Below are 20307 nucleotides of genomic sequence, written 5' to 3'. Positions count from 1 at the left end.
TTAAGGCATCACATCAGCATGTTGAGGGACCTCAGCTGAAATGCATTATTTTACAGGAAATCAGCATGAAAAACATTGACTGGTGCCTTCAAAGTCTTTATGATTTCAGCGTGAAAATGTATTTAGTGTATGTGTGTATAGTCGAACTGAAATGATGGCTGATTCTATGCAAGTGTGAATGTGATCGCAACAAGCACAGGAAATGCAGAAAGACTGACGTAAAGTGAACACTTGCTGATACAGCGAGATATACAGCATTTTATTTACCATTTTGGCTTGTGAAAAAGGTAAAAGACCTCTAGAAATGAAAAATAATGCCATGTAAGATCTTCTCAGAGGGTGCACAACAGCACTAATTTCTGGAAATTTACCCACTTTTTCAGCATGAAAGTTTTTTTTTTGTTTTTTTCTGTTTACTCAGGAACTTCTGTTTGAAAGCAGTTTTTAAACCAGGGGCTTTAGCTTTATGGTATCGGCCTTACTGACTTGTTCAGCATTTATTAGGCCCAACAGGGGATACCCCCAAACTAGGACTTAAGGTGGGCTTAAGTTCATGAAATATATACGAGTATGTCAATGATCATGCCTCTTATTAGTGTGGTTTACAGATAACGTGCACGATAACTGTAAAAGTCTTCTCGTCCTATTTAGCATTGTATTCCTCTGCTCGGCTCACAAAGGTAGACAGATTTTTTTTTTTTTTTTTTTTAGAGAGACAGACAAAAGATGTTTGCCACGAAAACAAATAATAAAGGCCTTAAAAAGCTTGGAGCATGATTCTATACCTTTTTCCTCATTCAGTGAATCATTCTTATATGTTTATTTGGCCCCGCCCATATCTCCCAACAACTGCCTGCTCTATTTACTCCAGCTTAGTTTATGCTGAGGTAGGATGCGAGTAAAATTAGTGGAATTCTACTTGATAGAGTCAAAAACCACAAAAGAAGCTGCTGCTATAAGTTTTCATTGCTCTATCTACAATCTCTTATCTAATCAAAATGTCTGCCTCACACTTCAGACGTCTGTCCCACAGTGGTGCAAGCCTGTCGCAACGCATCTCGAACTGTCCAGTACAGAAGCACCCGAGCAGCCATTGTGCCTTTACTGCACTTAAACTGTAAGATGCAAACCAATATATGCAAAATGCACACAAACAACAATATTATGACACTAATTGATTCTACGTCACATATTTAACTATCCTCCATTTGAATAAGTATTTACATCTTTTACACATTTTTGTGTAAAACTTGCATCACTGTCCTCACTTTTTTGCTGTAACCTGTACGTTTTCATACTTTTTGATGCTAACCTGTTACAAATATTACTGCTGGTCCACTGTGGACTTTCAGTAATTTCTAATGATGTCTCTTTTTTTATTATTAAAACGTAAAATAATCCCCCACCCCCTGCATTTCTCTGGGTTTATATAACTAACTTAAGATCCCACATACTGTATCATAATTGTATGCTTTAAGTTGGGTTTGGTTTGCACTATGTTTACACATAAATGCTTGCATGTTTATATATTTTAAAAGCTACTTAATTTACTATTGTTTTAAGGATGGAGGTTTATAATATAAAGACTTTAAATGCATCTTTGTCTCCAGAAGCAAAATAAGAAGCCAAAAAAGGAGTGTGTTGATGAGAGAATGCAATGAAGGAAATTAGATTAGCCCTATTTCTTTCTTTCTTCTTTTTTTTTTTATACATCTCCAGTTGTTATCTAGGAGAATTTCTGTTGTACATACTGCTAGCTTACATCTATAATACTTAAAACACTGTTATCCTGTCATTGCGTCAGTGAATGTAATATCAGTATACAGCACTTTACTTGATAATTCTCCTGTTATAAACAATAAAACTGTATGAGCTATTCTGTGAGACCTCATTTTCTTTCGTTGGAAAGGGAGGACTGGAAGGAAAGTGGGGAACTATCATTTTGAGAAAAAAAATAGGCTCAGGGAATGCTCTTGATCAGTAATAACTTAAATATTAATGAAATCAAATCATAAAAAACAACAGTAGAACTTATGGCTATGTTTAATAGTGAAAGTAAAAACATTTCCACACAAAGAATGTGAAGGGAGCTCACATTGTTGGCCAATTTCAGATTTTTTGTAAAATGTAACCTGTGATTGTGTTAAATCAATATATATATATATATATACATATATATATATGTATATATATGTGTGTGTGTGTGTATGTATATAATCTGTAAAAGATATCAAAACGGCCTTTTAGACAGTAAAAATTTTATCTTTTGTGGCTAGTTTAAACTTTAATGTGAATGTGTTCCTGAGCTATAAGACTCCCATTTAGGTTGGTTATTTTTTTGGCTCATTTAGGCTCATTCATTCAGACCAAAATTGTGCTGCTTTTTTTACAAATTACGTAAACATCATAAGACAAAAGTCAAAGCACACATTCCTGATCAAGATGCACATTTTGGTAGAACTTTTGTGGGCATTGAGTTGAAGCTGCAGGTGGAGTTACACGGCAAAAATCGGGACGGAAACTGAAAAAGCTGAATAGTAATATGTGTTCCTTAATGCTTGCAGCATTGGCACCCTTAATGATTGTTTAGGTTAATTTTGATATTTTGTCTGTAATGTTTAACTTAGTTTAGAACTAAGTTTTGGCCTGTAGGCCTGTACTGCAAATCTACATAAAAACACATGCACACACACAAACACATTATACACAAAGCCATCCTGTTGCATCATGTTCAGTACAAATAAAGAGGTGAAGAGGGTTTTTTTCTGCTGCTGTCCAGACTGCACCATGCTGCGAGTGTCAAAACAATAAATCCACTTGTGTCCAGATGGATGAGCTGATGGGGGAGTGTGGAAACTATGATAGGCCTTTTTTTGGTGGTGGTGGACGGGGGGGTGGTTATCCCCTTCTCCACACACACCCATGTATACACACAAAAGCACTTCTCCCCACCAGGAGACACACGGCTAGACATCCCACCACATAAGCTTCACTGTTCACCAGTCTGCAGTGATGCCCAGATGCCACTGTGATGACTAAGGGCCAAATAAACAGCATAAGGGGTCAGTTACGTCTGAGTGCAAATGCACACCCCATGGGACCACCTACACAGACACACACCCATGCCAAGTCATCATATGGTGGTGAATTTTTTTTTATATTTTCAAGGTACATTCTCCTTCCCTAGCAAGTTAGCAACATACAAGCCAAAAAGGCCCATGTTGTAGGAGTTTTGGATATTGCCATTACTCACTTCAACTTAGTTCTCCCTCTGAATGGAAGTAAAATTTCAGTGCAGTCTCAAGGCTCCGGAAACATATGTTACCTTTGCAATCTGGAACACGTAGATTTTTTATATTGAACAGCTAATAGTATTGCACAGCAAAACAATGCTGAGCATCTTTCATCTTGGTGCTCAGTCCTTTCTCTTCCAACAGGAAACCAAGTGTGGTTTTTCAAGCATGTACATTTAAATCTCCAGAGCCACAATAGTCATATACAATAGCTTGAGGTTAGAGAAATAAGCCTATAATTCATATGTCGGTAGTCTGAATTACAGAATTAGCTGGGAAGTTCAAACTTTGCATTTATAATAGAAAGAATTATCACAAATTATTTTATACAGACATGAGCATCAGGCTAATGACTGAAAACATTTAAAAAGACACGAAATACATGTTTGTGTTTTGAAAGAAAAAAAAAGAATATGCAGACACAAGTAAGTACTATTTGCTTCTAATTCTTTTGTAACTTTACTTAAGCTGATGTCATATCACACTGATAAAGAGTTGTTTTGTAGTTATGCAGCAACTTAACTGTTTAATTGTGTTTTTGTGTGTTTTTCCACTCACACTCATTTGCTTTGTTTCACTCGTTCACTTTTTCCATTCTGAACTGAACAAGGGGGGGTTGATAGCTAGTGTAGCTGACAGTGTTAAAGCGTCATGTCCACGTCCTGCCAGACCGCTAAGTGCTCCAGTATGCTTATCAGTGAATCCTTCAGTTTGCCTGTCTTCCATTTTTTCCTAAAGATATAGTGGATAGAGGGTTTTATTCTAAAGCTTTTTGTCTTCAAATTTGGCTTGTAGGTCCTGTGGAAATGAACCTAAACAGGTTGAAAAATAAAATGTAAAAAAATGAATAAAGAGAAATACTAGAGGAAAAGAAGAAGGAAAAGAGGATGCATACTTTAGACCTGTCTTCTCCACCTATTCACCTAAAACCTCTGTTTTGAATTATCCCACTATTAAGAGATCCATGTGACAACTTTGGCAATTGATGGGAGGAATTAGTTTCATAGATTGTATTTAGCCACAGTATCATTTGTTCTCCCTGCTATTGATTCGCTGTTATAGGTTATATATAGTCCACTTTGTTATATGCTCCTCCTACTGTACAATGAGACCAGTATCCTCTCCCATCTGGAAATCCAATCTTCCAGAAGAGATCAATAGTATTTTATTTCCCCTTGTCAATGATTCAAGCACATAGTAGCGTGAACTGGACTTTTGCTCAGTGCTTAGTAAAAATTCTGCATTTATTTGATACCACACACATTTGCTGACCTCTGTGCATATTGATGAGTGTCAGTTCAATGTCCCCTCGCTGACCTGATAATTCGCTGCTGTTGTGATCTTTTGTAAGGATCAATGTTCTTCTACAAAGACAATGATGTAAGCTTGTGTTTGTGCATCTTCAGCAGAAAAAGAACGAAGTCGGGCTAGTTTCTGTGATCTATAGTCCCTTGTCAACCACAAACACACTACATAACTTCCTTATCACCAGAGCCCAGGGATTTTAAGGAAGGAAGGCATGAAGAAGGGCTTACAATGTCTTGATCTAAGCTTGGTTTGAGAGGGATGAACTGAAAACTACTCTAAACTAAACTGGGCCACACTGCTGAATTGGACTGAAGTAGGTTAAAGGAGGCTACTCTGTGCTGGGTTTGATTGCCCAGGGCATGACTCCAGTCAATCAAATTGATCTGAGGAGGGCTGGAATAGACTGAATGAAGCTGAACTGGATTTGGATGCACTGGACTAGACAAGCTTTAGTTGTCAACCGTGATGTGAATATCCTATAGTTTGATCAGGGCACAGAGCCTCATGACTACATGGCATGAAATTAAACTAAAATTCTACTGAAATTAATAACTCAAGATAAAAGTATGTAACATGAGTTTGTGTATCTCTTATCAGCATTTTCATGACCTTTTGTGTAGCAGTTCTTTTCATTAGTCGTGATCCTACATTGATACTGTCTCCTTACTTGGCTGAGGAGTGTTTGATTCCCCAGAATTAAAGGGTGGGGAATTTGTAATGAGCTTGCTGTTGTGAAAGTAACTTACAGTATGTAGGAGCCAAACACACACACACACACACACACACACAAAAGCACGGCTCAGAATTGTCACTGGGTTTTAGCTGAAGAAAGAATAAAGCATAGAGGCAAACTCTTTGCCTTGAGATCAAATTAATTAAAATGCTGAATAGTTTTTGGAAATCAGTGATACTGCATCCTGCACCATAAAACCTGCATTATGAAGGACTTCTATCCAGCTGACTTCCAATGGTTTGATCGAACGTGGCACCATAGCCACGAACAGATGCAGAACACGACTTAATCCAGATCATTAGGAAAACGGTGGTTTTGTGATCAGCCTGAAACTCTTTGTTAAAAGAGATGTTTAATGTCTTGACAGAGTGGTGTCTCAGGCTGGGGGAGGTGTTCTCCCTTAATCTGTGTTTGGTCTCAAGTACTCTTTTAGAAAGAAGCACATTCACCAACTGCTTAATGTACTTTTTTTGCCACATCTGAACTTCCTACATGGTTAACGCAACATTTTCTGAATAGTCACCAAACTAATCTTCGAGTCAAATCTTGAGACTACAGTTTTTCACGTCCTCTTTCTCTCTGTTTATTTTTACCTATGGCTTTATTTACTCTACTACAGTCCTTTTTTGGTTAAGGTAAATCAGTATCTAGTATTTAGTCAAGGTTAGGAAAAACATAATGGTAAATTGGTAATGTAAATTCAAAAAATATATTTGTTTGCAAAAAGCTTTTCAATGATTTTAAATTAACCTGGCTTATATGGTGCTTTTCATCTGTTGACCACTCAAAACTCTTTCCCACTACATGTCACATTCACGCAGCACTTCTGTTGTTAATATACTAAATGCTTTTAACCTATCACGTGCATATATACCACGATAGACACATCGAGGGGCAACGTGCGGTTTAATGTCTTGCCCAAGGAAACTTCAGCATGTAGTCAGGGGAAGCCTGGGATCAATCCATAACTGCTCTTCGTCCTGAGCTACCACTGTCCCTATCAATTCATGTTTATGCAAATCGCCACAACAATCCCAAATGAAGCCAAATGTGTCATGTTGTAGAACAGAGGCACAGACATCTGACTTTGGCAGCACAGTAGGGATAAGGGGTAATGAGAGCATAACATGCCATTGCTATAGTTTAAAATTACGCTTATTGAACTGAGCCGTTCATCCAGCAGTGCTTCTGACAAGTAAGCCGAGGGAGCGCCATCATGCATGCATACGTATGTCCTCACAGCAACCACATCCCCCGTTATGCATTTTGCTGTCAATTTTCATGTTACCATGGCAATGCATGGTGCAACTGTTACATTACCAGCACAGGAAACATATCCAAAACTAAGACACTGCATTCAGAAAATATGCAGCAGGCTCCCGACCAAAGCAGTGGGTTTGGACTAAGAGTGGGATGTAGCTAAAGAGTCCAAGCACTAAACTGACCTGCCTGCAGTCCAGATCTGTCAGCCCCTGAAAACACAGAGTATGACATATCCAACAACAGAGATGTTGAGCATCTGTAATCGTATCAATAATAAAGAAGATGTGAAAACATTTTACTTTCCATAATACAGGACCTGTTGTTAAAGATCAGATCATGTATTACGCTGGAAAACATGCTTTTCCCCATTTTTTTCTGAATATATTGTTGGAATCAAATTTAAAATGAATATCTAACAATGACTCATATCTGTTTGTTTATATTTTCGATCAGATGTAAGCCTTAAATGATTTATGAATATGCAGTTTATTTTTATTGGAATTTTCAGATTTAAAGATCTGGGTTTTTTCACACATTGCTGCTTTAATACTTCTTCTATTCTTTTTCTTAGCCAAAAACTTGTTGAATTTAAGTGAAATGTAACTATAATGCATGTCTTCTATGCAGATGCTATCGTCAGATTAGTCAAAGCTGTTTTTGGATTTTTATTTCATGTTTTTTTTTGTTTTGTTTTGTTTTTTTCCTTTTTTTTTAAGTTAAGTGAAACACCCCTTGTCTTTCACTGAAAACTCTAGAATTGCAGCAATTTCCCACCTCCTGCCAGATGAATAATGTTTACATGTGTGGCATGTAAGTGTTTTATGAGCATCCTCTCTGTGTTGCAAGCAGGGTCAAAAGGCATCCTGAAAAGAGAGTGACATACATGTTGCTGACAATGCCTTAATAGACAGAGTGCATTGTTTTCTTTTTCATTCCTTTTTTCTTCCATCTCTCCTATTTTCTTCCTTGTTGCCACACCCCAATGAAGAAAGGGGGATGGGCGAGCAGGATAGCTAAGACAGATGCCCTAGCTCTTATACAAAAGAGGTGCATCTGCCATAAAGGGGTCAATAGGTGCAGTCCAGCTACTGTGAGTTGTGTCTCATGGCCTGATCCTCCTCCTTTGTGTCAGCTGCTATCTCTACAATGGAACGCTAATGGGCGGCTTGGTTTTCCTTAAGTGACACTGATTAATGGCTGAGAATGTAGACACAGATCCTTCTCCTTCTTATCAGTATGAGCCCTTATTTATCTAGCCTTGATGTTTGGAGTGAAGCGTGCCTTAAAATATTTGGACTTTTTGGAGGTTGAGTTAAAGTTCTTTAAAGTGCTGAAAAAGAAATGTCTTGCCAAATCAAAACTGCTGTAATAGATTTTTGCAACTTCGTGACTACAGTGAGCCAAACTCTTTAGTGTTATAGAGCAGAAACACCTTTACTTTACTTTATTACAATTTTTTTTCCAGTGATGAAAGTGTGTTGCTGTGCACCATTGCATGCACAACAGCTACTCAGTATATCTTTCAGGAGTTGTGTCTAACTTGTTGCATAATCCGTGACAAGGTATTACCTTTGCAGAAATTTAAAAGATGGTAAGTATTTGTGCTTTTCCAGGCATTTCATTCAGTTTTATAGTCTTATAGTGGATGTTATGGGTACATCAGACAGCCACCATGAATGTAGACACACAGAAATACGGATGTCCTGTACTTTAGAAAACAGCAACAAACTCTAATCTAAAAGGAACAAAGCCTTAAATTCACCATATATAGTGTTTACCCAGATCACAATGAAATGTTTGTGGTTTGGGTTACATTTGATGGTGAAAATTTATTCATTTTGTAGCTCCATTCAGATTTGTGGTTTCCTCAGCTCTCTGTTTGAAATCCTCCCTGATTCTCCAACAAAAGAGCATGCTCACTGCTGCATGTAAGACACTAAAAACCCCTACATATACCTTAAATGCTCCACTATTTATCAGCTAGTTTTTAACTTTGTTATTTCTTAGTAGGTAAGTTGTGTAAAAGTTATCGGAAGCAGACAACTGGCTGATTACATTCAAAGTTGTACAAGCTGGTAAAATTCTGGGTTATAGGACTAAAAGCTGAAAAATGAACCAGTGAACCAAAAGCAGCCCCATAAAGTTTAGGGAAAGACAAGTAAAAATGATACATGTGTCTATCACTCCAAGTATCAACTTCCAATTTACAAAGTTGTCAGATCAGCTGTTATTTCAACAATATTCACAATTGCAAATGTAGTTATCCTATGTGTCTTTATTGCCATGTTTTAAATAAACTAACTTTTTAAAGCAACATTAATTTATTTTAAGGACAGAATTTCTCAGTCTGTCTAAAAGGAAAATAAAGAAAGAGATTCAATTAGAGCAATTTGTGGTCAAAATAACAACAACAACAAAGATTTGAAAGCACATTAGAGCAGCAGGATGCCGTAAAGGTCATGCACTTCCTTCAATTACTGACTTGCCTTTTTTGGAGCTAAATATATTTTTTTAAGGTGTTTTGTATAAGTAAAGAATAACTTAAAAGTGCATTCATGTTGTTCATTTCAGTGAATGCCAGCGGCATGACACACCTGCAAAGATCTATTATGTTAGCCTCATAATGCTATTCAGCAGCACTTGAGATGCGTGTTATGTACACACAGACAGCACACCGTCTCCCCCGGGAGCCGCCACTCATTTTGTCTGGCCTGTATACCTCTTTTGTCTCTCCATTTTTCTCTCTCTGCACTCCTGCATTCTTATCCTCTCCCACCCACTTGTCCCAAAACCTGATATTAAAAAAGGATTACCGAAAAACAACATGGGTAATTTCCTGCCGTCCTGAGAGCTTTCCCCTGTTGAGAAAACTCTCTCTTCCTCCTACCTTCCTTCTCTGTCTCTGTCTGTACCCTGCCAGGAGAGATTTGGAGGGTTGACAAAAACAATAAAGGGGAGGGTAAAGTAGGTGTAGCAGGACGGTAAAAGTCCATTTCTTTCTGTCTGCCTCACTCAGCCCCTCCATCCTCTGCCAGAAGAGATTTGGAGGGCAACAACAACAACAGAGGGGGTTACCAAAGGGAGGAGGAGAGGGGGACAGAAGTGTGACTCCTCAGTGACCAAATCTCTGCCAAGGAGGAAAAGGAGGGGGTAGATGGACTGAGAATATGAAGGGAAAGAAAAGGTGAGGCAGGTGGAAGGGAGACTGCTCCAAAAGTTGGATCAAAACTTTCTACATCTTCATTTTATCAAAGGAATTAGGAGGAGGCTCAGTTATGTACTTAAAAGCTTTAAAAGCTTGACACCAAACTATTATCTTTTCTTAAACTAAACCAATTTGTTTTGGAACCTTTAACGTAACCGAGTCACATTGTTGCCTAAACCTAACTAAAGCTATGTTCACACTGCAGGCAAAATAGACTCAAATCCGACTTTTTTTTGCCCACATGTGACTCATGTCTGTTCTTTTTATGACAGTCTGAATATAACAAAAATCCCATTTTTCCAAACCGGACCTAAGCCTCTTTCATATGTGGTACGAAATCAGATACATATTTTTTTTTCAAAGCAACCTCAGTCTGAATGATCATATCACATTTCATCCACCTCTTACGTCGTTGAAATAAGACAGACGTTACAATTCTGCCTCTGAGGAAGTGGGACGGCATGAATGTAAACAATGGACAGAGGACCGAACCTGCTGCATTAACGCAATTCAGAATTACAGAATGAGAAGAAAAATGTTAATTGGAAAACAAAAAACAAACAACAACAACAAAAAAAAAAACAAAAAAACAAAAAAAACAAACATGTTTTGAGGAATCTACTAAAGTTTTGGATCTTTTGACCTATCTTCACAGTAATATGGGAATGGTTTAAGTAAGTAAGTAAGTAAATGTTGATTTATATAGCACCTTTCGAGATAAAAATCACAAAATGCTTAACAATAAAACAGAACACAAAATAACAATAACACAGAGAAAATAAAAACAAATAAAACTAAGTAAAAGCAAGTTTAAAAAGATGATCAAAGGGTTGGTTTGCACGTTGTCCCTCCCCTAGAGCCCTGTTCGCCATAGGTGACCCTACCGGCAGCATAAAGCCTCTGACAAAATAGCTTCTAGGATCATCAGGATGTACAAACCCCTCCATCAGGAGGGGCACATGGAAATGCAATTTTGCTTAAAGTTTGTTTCAGCAAACAAGCTTTAGAAAGACACCTTCCAGGGTGAAGTTTTTCAGATGTTAGTGTGTGGACAGCATCATGTTGCGTGGCTTGTATCACAGTATGTACTGGTAACTCCTTTGTTTATATGCCAATGGTAGACATAGCCAAATTGTGCTCACACTAATCTTTTTAACAAGACTTTTGTCATGTTAGCATACAAATACACTGTATTTTGCCAAATATGCTGAAGAACGAAGGCATCACAATGCATTTTTGAAGACACTACTTTGTTAAACAACATTCATTTGCCTGAAGAAGTCTTATATTTTTTTCAGCCTACCGATTGGCCAGTGTGGCTTCAGAGACACAGTATGTTCCCACCATTTGGTTTGGCATGTTCATGACAAAATTTTAATTGTTTCAGTGAGCTTTCATCTGGACAGACTTTGTTATAAACAGTGCCATGTAGATGTAATTATTTTTTCCCCCTTTGGAAAACTTGTGAAAGTGAAAAACTAATTTCTGAAATACTTGTGTGTTTGTGGACATGACCTCAGAAGTGAAATAGAAGTGGATACTAAACTTGCTTTCCATGATTGAAAGAACTGTGCCTGCTTGTGCCATCCACATGGTGGATGGTTTGTTAAAGGACAAACTTGAGAGGGTATTTCCCGCTAACCTTCTGAAGGGATCATAGTTTAAAACACTACTAAGGGTCACTTTTAAGAGCAAACTATCTGGTCAGTTTCATTGGACTACTTGTGCTTCTGATAGCAAAGGATTTTTCTTTTTTTTTTTTTTGAAGATAAGGGAAGGAAAGTAGAATGCTTTCTGAAATGAGCAGCCAGTTACCAAGACTATCCCAGTAATCAACATCTAGTCAGTCAGACTACAATAAACACAAATTACTTAATAACAATAGTGTGTAGAAATATGTGACATGTGAACTGCATTATATTGAGCAAATAATATCAATCATGTTTGATGGAAAGTGTCATGCTTCCCACAAATGAAATTATCTTTATGTGCTAAGATTAAAATTTATTTTTGCATTTTAAAATAGACATGTTTGATGTGGGATCATACATGAGCTTTCAACTCACATTCACCAAATCCAAGTCTTTTTTAGCCTTTCACACCAGATGTGAGCAGATGTGATCCACATTAAACACAGGTGTGGCACATGGTCACGGGTCAGTTAAGAACTTGACCTGTTCATACCAGCATTAACTAGCCTGTGTCACTGCTCTGTTCTGATGGTGGTGCAAGATTTTGAAATCCTTTTTAGGTTTTTAGTTGTTTTTGTCTGGTCTTTCATGGAAATATGTACGTTTTTCCACTGTCAGATTATTGTAGTTAATAGGTGGAAAGCAGGTTTCACGTGAAAAAGTTGCATTACAGCCCTCTGTATCTGGTTAGAAGACAGTTCCCCTCTTGAAAACATGTTTTTAGTTGAAAATGTAGAGTAGTAAGGGAGGAGAGAATTTGAAAGGGGGAGGGTACAGACTGTAGAGAGGAGGCTGCTGGTTCATCCTCTGTCATGTTTTCCTGCCTCTATGCTGCTATTAAAGAATCACACTGACCTCGATTCACTGGTTACTAACGAGGGCTCTGCCACCATGCACTGTAATGCTACACTCTGGGACGCTACGCACACATGCACACACAGTATTACACAACTGCAACAGAAAACCCTGTCTTATGAACTTCTGCTCCTTCAGTTGTGTTACAGTGTATTCAGACACTCACCCGCTTACACAATCTGTCTTTTATCCCTGCCATTCTACAATACACTCTTACATGCTCACAAACACGTCGTCCACAGACTGTATGGTACATACTCAGAATTGCAAATAGTCTGGAAGTTCATATGCATAAATGTTTGATTTGTAAGCCCATGTTCTTCACTTGCAACAGACATAAAACACACTTCTATGGTTGTGAGGACACTCATAATTCTTATAATTATTCTGACTCACAGGCAAACATTCACACAATATAAGGCACAACACATCTCTCCTTTGTTTGACAAACAATGTTTAGTCCCGTCTTCTGTGTCTTTATGATACTTGCAAAATCTTCCCTCCCTCCCATCTTCCTCCATTGACACAAAAACATCTTCTATACTTTCTGTACAATGTATGGAGCAGCCACCAAAGTGCTTACATACTTCCCACTACCCTTTATAATGCACACATTGTGGTCAAATCCCCCTGTATGAGGAGTGGGCTGAAAAGCATCTCACTGTGCCGGAGGTCCCTCCAGATAAGCCAGTGTAAGCCTTTCAGTATCACAACATAGTCTCCCTCTTTTACAAGACAGGATATGGGTCATTGGGTCAAAGGGACTAAGCGCTGTGTATTAAATAGGAATTATGAATTTGTCCCCTCTCTCCTCTTCCCTATCTACCACAGATAATCATCTGCAGATTATCCCTCATTGAATCCTGCCCTTAATCAAACTCCTCTTAGGGAAAGACGACAATGTATGTAGACATGTTCTGGTGTAGCCTAAACATAATTGAGAACTCTGCTAATCAGTCCACCAGTAGACATTAGAGATCTTCAGAAGCATGACAAGTTATCAGATATGACTTAAAATAACAAAACTAGTAGCCGACTCTGGGTGAAGTTAGGGATGTGTGACAGTGCCAAGAACATGATTACACATGCAAGCAGCCTTCTTTAAGATAAAAACAGAAGTATTCAGAGATAAGTTGAAGGGACTGATAACTTTGTCTGTCATACCACTTTTCCTCTTTTTAAACCTCTCTGGCTGCCAACTTATGGCATTTTGTCATACATTTCAAAATTTTAAGCCCTTAGTTTCAATCACTTTGATTGTCTTTTGAATAAATAGGTCAACATGTTGGTTATTATTTTTATTTGCTGTCTTGTCATGGGGTTACCACACGCCCTGCATCTGTACACTAGCTAAAGCCAGCTCGGCTTAGCTGAACATAATGAGGGGAACCAGAGCAAACAGCAAGCCTGGATCTCTGTAAAGCTCACTAATATGTCATATCTCATTTGCCTAATCCAGCACAGAAATATCTAGATGTATATTTGAATTTACAGGCTTAAATTTTTAATATGCTAACACAGTTAAGCTAAGGTTACTATCTGATGTTACTAGCAACTTGTAACTTAGTTACAAGTTATGGCTACCTTAGATTTTCAGGATTAATAAATTATTTTATTTTATTTTATTTCAAACCTAACAAGCTGCTAGCTAATACTTCATAACTGTCATAATAGTGGGGGGGGGGGGGGGGGGGGGGCGGGTAAACGAAAGAAAGTAAATGAAAGAGAAAAGGAGCGAAGAAAAGAAAAAAGAAAAAAAGAGAAAAGAAACCACCAGATATAAGGTAACAGCATCAGCTGTTCAATGTTGGCAGGAAAAAAAAGACAGACAACCGGCTGCTACACCTGTAAGGAAACAAACAAACAAAAAAATCACACCTGCAACATCTTTAAATAAACAAAACTGGCATCAGAAGTACCTATAAAAAGACAGGCAAGCTGCATGCAAAAAAATCAATAATCACAACAACAAAAACATCAGCAACACAAAGAAAAACATTAAAATAACTAGCTGTTGGTAATCAAACCCACAGCGTGACAGAGTGACTGGATCAGCTTGCAGGTTAGTAACTAACAGGAATGAATAGTGATCAGTGATTGTGCAAATTCAACCGGGCCACCACAAAGATCAATGTAAGCACACGGAGCCTGGGATCCAGGAGATCAATTGCCCCCAAGAGCACATATGCCAGCCAGCCCACCACCAGGATGACCACGCATTTGCCCAGAGGGTGGCAGAGGAAGGCCCCAGTTAGAGCGCCCTATCGCCGACCCCACCAGGTATCGGTCCCCCAAAAGACAGAGCACAGGGCCCATGGCTTCAGGAGCTCAAGAGCATCCCATCCCCCAAGGGAGAATACTCGATTCTGATTGGCTTTAGGGTGTCCGTTAAAAAGTGTTATACCTATAAAAAAGTCTGGGTAAAATAGCCTTATTGTTAAAAATTATTGCGCTGGAATATTTAATAACATAAAGCAATCATCTCACTTTCCTCCACTGATTAGAGGTGTGTCCCAATTCACCCTTTGCGTCAGACGGTTCACGCCTCTGTGTCGTCCATTAATTTCTGATAATGGACACCTCGTCGGGCATTATCCCTTATATTGTCTACCCTTTATGAAACCTGTTTAGTCGGGATGTATAATGGAGGGAGTTATCTTTTCTAATCCTCTAGAAAATGCTTTGCTGATTATTTTGAGATCTACATTTCTAAGTGATATTGTGCAATTGCTGGATGGCAGTGTAGGGTCTTTGCGTGGTTTTACCAAGAGGCTAGTGTTGCCAGAGTTCATATTTGGTGGTAATTTATTTTTTTTCTTCATTTCTGATATGAATTGTATGAAATGTAGGTGCCAGTGTATTCCAAAATTCTTTATAGAACTCTGCTGGAAAACCATCAGGGCCTGGAACTTTATTACTGGGCATGTCCTAGAGGGCTCTGTGGAGTTCTTCTACTGAGCGAGGTAATTCCAAAGCCATTCGAGTAGCTAAATATTGGCCCTGCGATGGACTGGGGACCTGTCCAGGGTGTGCTGCTTCTCGCCTGTAAATTGCTGGGATAGGCTCCAGCTTCCCACAACCCTTAACTAGGTTAAGTGGTAGAGAAAATGGATGGATGGATAGTTAAATATTTCCCAGACTTTTTACCATGTTCAGTTTTCCAATCAAAGTCTTTGCACTTGGAACTGTGTTTTCTCATCAATGATTTTATTTTTATTCTTTTGCCCTCTCTTTCGTTTTCTTATACTGAAAGATCTAATTTCCTGCTTTCCACACAATACTTGTTGATGTTCCTAAGAAGATAAGAAAAGAGTTTAAAAAAAGGACAGACTTTCACTGGAGGGATGAGACAGGATGCAAGACGGACTGACAGAAAATATGTGTCTAATTTTGGTGAGACGTGCTGTTGTGATCTTTAAGAATATGATGGATGGATGGATGGATGGATGGATGGATGGATAGATGGATAGACAGACAGACAGACACTAAGTACTTTATTAATCCTATGAGGGAAATTTTTCTGTTATAGCAGATAGGCAGCAGTATATCTATACTTTTGTTGTTTTTTTATTCACAGGTCCTAAAGTTCAATTCCATGTACTTTGTTTTTTCCCTTACTTTTTTTTATATCAAAATAATTAATATGGTAGGTTTATGTTATAATAGAAGCCACACAAAAAGAGGAGCCTGCTCTCTTCTCAAAAGCTAAACAGCTGATCTGCAGTTGGATCCTTGCTGCACACTAACATGTCTCACCACATAAGGAACTTATCAAGTGGAATTAACATGTTAAGTATGTTGTACTCATGAAGCTGTCTCTTAAGATGACAAACGGCGAAGATTGCAATATTAGGGTTACTGGTATCTTTTACAGCCAAATAAAAAAACTGAACACAGATTCAGAAAACTTTAATCCATTTGCAGCTTACCACAGACATCAGTCAACATTTAAGTGCAATGTGTAGACATGAATCTGGACCCAGAATACATGAAGCTGTTGGAAGACACAACAAATAAATACATTAAATAATTGACAATAAATACCAATACAGACTAAAAGACCTAACAGTTCAGCTAATATAAAACAGTGACAGAATAAATGTCATGTACAATGACGGCTGTCAGAGTTTAGAAGTGTGGTCTATTTAACTCAAACTGTTTTCATGCCCAGGTTGACTCAGTCTTCAATCTTTCCCCGCTCTGCTTTGACATTCCTCCCACCTTCATATCAGTGCATATGACCTGGTGAGGTGGAAGGGTCGTGGGCCAGTGGTGAGGGGGCATTGGGGTGTTGAGGGGGTGGGTTCAGGTTCTCTAAGCCCTGCTTCTTTCAAGCAAGGCCCCCCTGTTTTCCATCTCTTTCAGTGGGGAACTGAAATGAACTCCATGGGAGGGCATGGCGCTCCGTTGCAGGCGTCTGCTTGCACCCCCACCCCACCCCAAAACTGAGAAGGGCCAGCCAGCCATCTGCGTCCTTTGTCTAAGAAGGAGGATAGCTACCCCACTTCTTTTCTACACACCCCTACAAGCAGGACAGCATTCCAAACAGGGGCAGACTTAAAGATCTTATACTGGGTACAGGATAACTGATCTTTTTATCCTTTTCCATAAGGAAAAGAAAGAAAGAAAGAAAGAAAGAAAGAAAGAAAGACATTTAGTTTTCCTTTGTAGCTGGCTGTAACTCTTTCCCTCATTAAATATGATATATAAACTTTTCCCTCTTCTTTTTTCCCCCTCTCAGTTTCTCCCATCACTCCAGCACACAAAGAAAGGCAGTGTTTGCCTGGGAGTTGCCGATTGACTTGCCGAAATTGTTCCCATAGCTCATTGTCTCTGCCCAGACATTTTGGGGCAAAGTACCCACCCTCCCTCAAGATGATGTTTGAATGGTTCAGTGAACCACCAATCCAAGTTACTTTTACCAACCAGTGGGTTAGGTTTTGTGATGCTTTATAATCAAACATATGATCCAAAGGCAAAAACTGAAAGAAAGAAAATGCTTCCTTGGGGACAGCCATGGCTAAACTCATTTTAATGTCCGGCAGAAGGAGCAGAACAAACAAAATGTTCAAAGAAAGTGACATCTGACATGTAATCGGCCATGGATACTAAAGCCCATTCCAGTTTTTTTTTTTACCTTTCTGGGAAGAAAATATCCCAGAGGAAAAGTTCATGACCAGAGGGCTGAACAATACACGTCAAATCACCATTGAGAGGCAAGAACAGTAGGACATGAATAGAGGAGAGCTGTTTGCTTTTGATAAAGTGCAGATGTCCAGTAGGGAGACGTATCAAAACTGCAAAAAAAAAAAAAAAAAAAAAAAGCCCAACTTGATCACTTGGCTCAGCAAAAGCGACTCCCTATGTTTTGTGTTTAGCTCATAAAGATTTGCAGTTCTCACGCATGAGTGCTTAAAGTTTTACACATGTGCTTGTGTGACACAACCTCAACCTGGCTGTAAAGTTCTCACTTACTAGCGCATGCACTCAGTAACCCCCCATCCAGCCCCATTGTTTGTAGAGAGCAGCTTGGTGAATGGAAGACCTAGTTTAGCTGTAGAGGTTAGAGGACCCTCTCTGCTGCTCTTTCCCTTTGGCTCCTATTGTTTGGCTGGGTCTCTGCCTTGCTCGAGGCCCATCCTGGACCTATTTACCCAGAAACAACCAACTGCTAAGGTCACCCTGTTTTAACCAGGTGTCATAGGGAGAACAGAAAAATTCATAAAGGCAACATGCTGTTATCTAAATGGTGTATCCAAATACTGCCTTCAGAGTTGTTTATTTATTTGTCTGTGTCTAATTGTGCTAAACCTAAAGAGCTGAAGCCTAGATGAAGAAGCATATAACAGGCAAAGAAAGAATCCATTTACTTCTGGTTGGACATAGAGCACTTTAAGTAAATTTGTAGTTATCTTAGCCGAGTACCACTCTAGCTTTGCATAAGAATTTAGATTTAAAAACTTTTGTTTTTATGGACCCCCTTGAAAATGAGATGTTGCATCTCAAGGGGCTATCCATTAAATAAAATTTCAAATTTTTAAATTTTAAAAAGATTCAAAATGAGCCAGCTAAGACATGTTGCCAAAGCTATTTTGTGTTGCAGATATGTACTGAGGTTAGCATGCTAACATGTTTGCACTAGTGCAGCTTCTGGTTCAGTTAGCAGGATCTGGTACCTGTGTTGACAGATGACACATAATTCTGTAGAATAGGGGTTCAGTCTATTATATAATGTTAGCAAGTGAAGCAAGATAACTTTATATAAAAAATAAATTAAGATTTCTAAAAGATAGCAGTTGTATCAATTGGTATGAAATATGAAAGACCTGTAAAACTATGGACTGGTTATTGATTTAAGGAATGTCCTCTGTGGCTTCTACATGAATTTTTTTTTTTTCTCAGTATGCCATAGTTTGTTTGCCCATAACATGGTTACATACAAAAAGTCAGATTTGTAACTTTGCCAAAACAAACACACAATGAAACTCTACGTGTATGTAAAGGCTGCAGCTCTAACACATGATGTTCATACACTTTTTGACATAACAAAACAAACAAACAAACAAAAAAATATATAAACATTACATACATTTTTTGTTATATAGTTTTGTTTTTGTTATAAGTAGTCAGGTATTGGACCAGTAAAGTATTACAACAGAAAAAGCTTTTGGCAGTCATTGCAGAGAAGCTTTAATACTTTCCTCTTAATGCTGTAGCATGAAAGCGTTTTCCTGCAGTAGGATTATCTTAATTTGCCTTATTTTAGGCTTAATTGTAGCATTTATTAGACTGGTAAGGGCTTCCTTTTTGCATTTACATGCAATACCAATCTTTCAGTTAACTTACGCTACCCCCTCTCCATTTAGTCTCCTGTCTACAAGCATCAGACCGAATGCTGGGTACCTGCAGCAGGCCAAAATCAGGCAGTTTATCCAGTAAATTTACATATGAACTGGTGGGTAGATATCTTCAGTACTGTAGTGATGTCTGAAACTGTCTTCTAGACTGAATTTCATATCTACTGAGTTAATATGGAAACACAACAATGACTATGTCATAGCAACAGTGGTTTCAATTTTTCAGAAAAATAATATAAACATGAGTAACCTTTTCTAGTATTTTCTACACACTGCACTTTTTTATACATTGTATTGATTATAGGGATGGGCATTTTAGGCTAATTTTCAAGTTGACTAGTCAGGCCAATCAAAATCAATTAGTCAATGAGATGTGATGTCATCAATAAATGAAATGAAAAATACTTTATCTCGAAAGGGAAAATGTCACATGTATGAGATCTTGTTTGCATAATGTGTGTCTAATACACGTTTTTTTTACATATTTTATTTTTAATATTCTGTGGATCTAGTGTCATTTATTTACAGTAGGTAGGTAGATGAGAAAGAGGGTCAGGGAGATGCCAGGATTGAACCTGGTCTGGCTGTGTTTAAGGGGCAGATGCTATGCAAGGCGAGCTAAACACCGCACCCACAGGAACATTCAGCTCCAAAACAAATTCCTGCTCCTGAAGCGCAGCATTTCTGTGAGGGTTTAGTGCCTTCACTATCTGAGAAAACTCAGACAGAAATAATTGTTCAACTTTCTGAGGTGAGGTGATTCCTCCTGGGCTGAAGCTGCAGCTAGCTTCGTGGTTAACTCCCTTCACCCTTTACAGCAGACATGGGACTCTGCTGTAAAGAGAAGAGCTGTGTGGTGTTGTCTAAACTGGTAGCAAAAACATTCACCTCTGCATCGATGTGCCGACTAGGAAGGCATCGTGGTTAGCCATGAAAATTCTCAATATCCTACACCTTCACCAATATTTTCCAACAACACACTATTAACTCCTAACATTAACCTGAGAAAGGTCACTACAAAATAAATAAAAGAAAGCAATAACATAGGAACAAAGGAATAATAATAGGTCAAGGGCAGTAGAGCAAGGCAGGAAGTGTAAAG

The 20307-nt window shown here is 38.4% G+C and overlaps 2 long non-coding RNA genes across 2 annotated transcripts; one reads left to right on the top strand and one right to left on the bottom strand.

Moving 5' to 3' along the window:
- Positions 1 to 75: 75 nt before the first annotated feature.
- On the top strand, positions 76 to 1876 carry LOC121637909. Its single transcript, XR_006009961.1, has 2 exons — positions 76 to 680; positions 712 to 1876. It is a non-coding gene; the product is annotated as an uncharacterized LOC121637909 (long non-coding RNA).
- On the bottom strand, positions 404 to 18399 carry LOC121637916. The gene is made up of 3 exons (XR_006009968.1): positions 18310 to 18399; positions 3173 to 3175; positions 404 to 416 (listed from the first exon to the last, which is right to left on the bottom strand). It is a non-coding gene; the product is annotated as an uncharacterized LOC121637916 (long non-coding RNA).
- Between the last annotated feature and the right edge of the window lie 1908 nt (positions 18400 to 20307).

This window comes from Melanotaenia boesemani, chromosome 4, assembly GCF_017639745.1.
Source record: "Melanotaenia boesemani isolate fMelBoe1 chromosome 4, fMelBoe1.pri, whole genome shotgun sequence".
Classification (NCBI taxonomy): Eukaryota; Metazoa; Chordata; class Actinopteri; order Atheriniformes; family Melanotaeniidae; genus Melanotaenia; species Melanotaenia boesemani.
The sequence above is the reverse complement of the archived record's forward strand: the minus strand, read 5'-3'. Positions and strand labels throughout refer to the sequence as shown.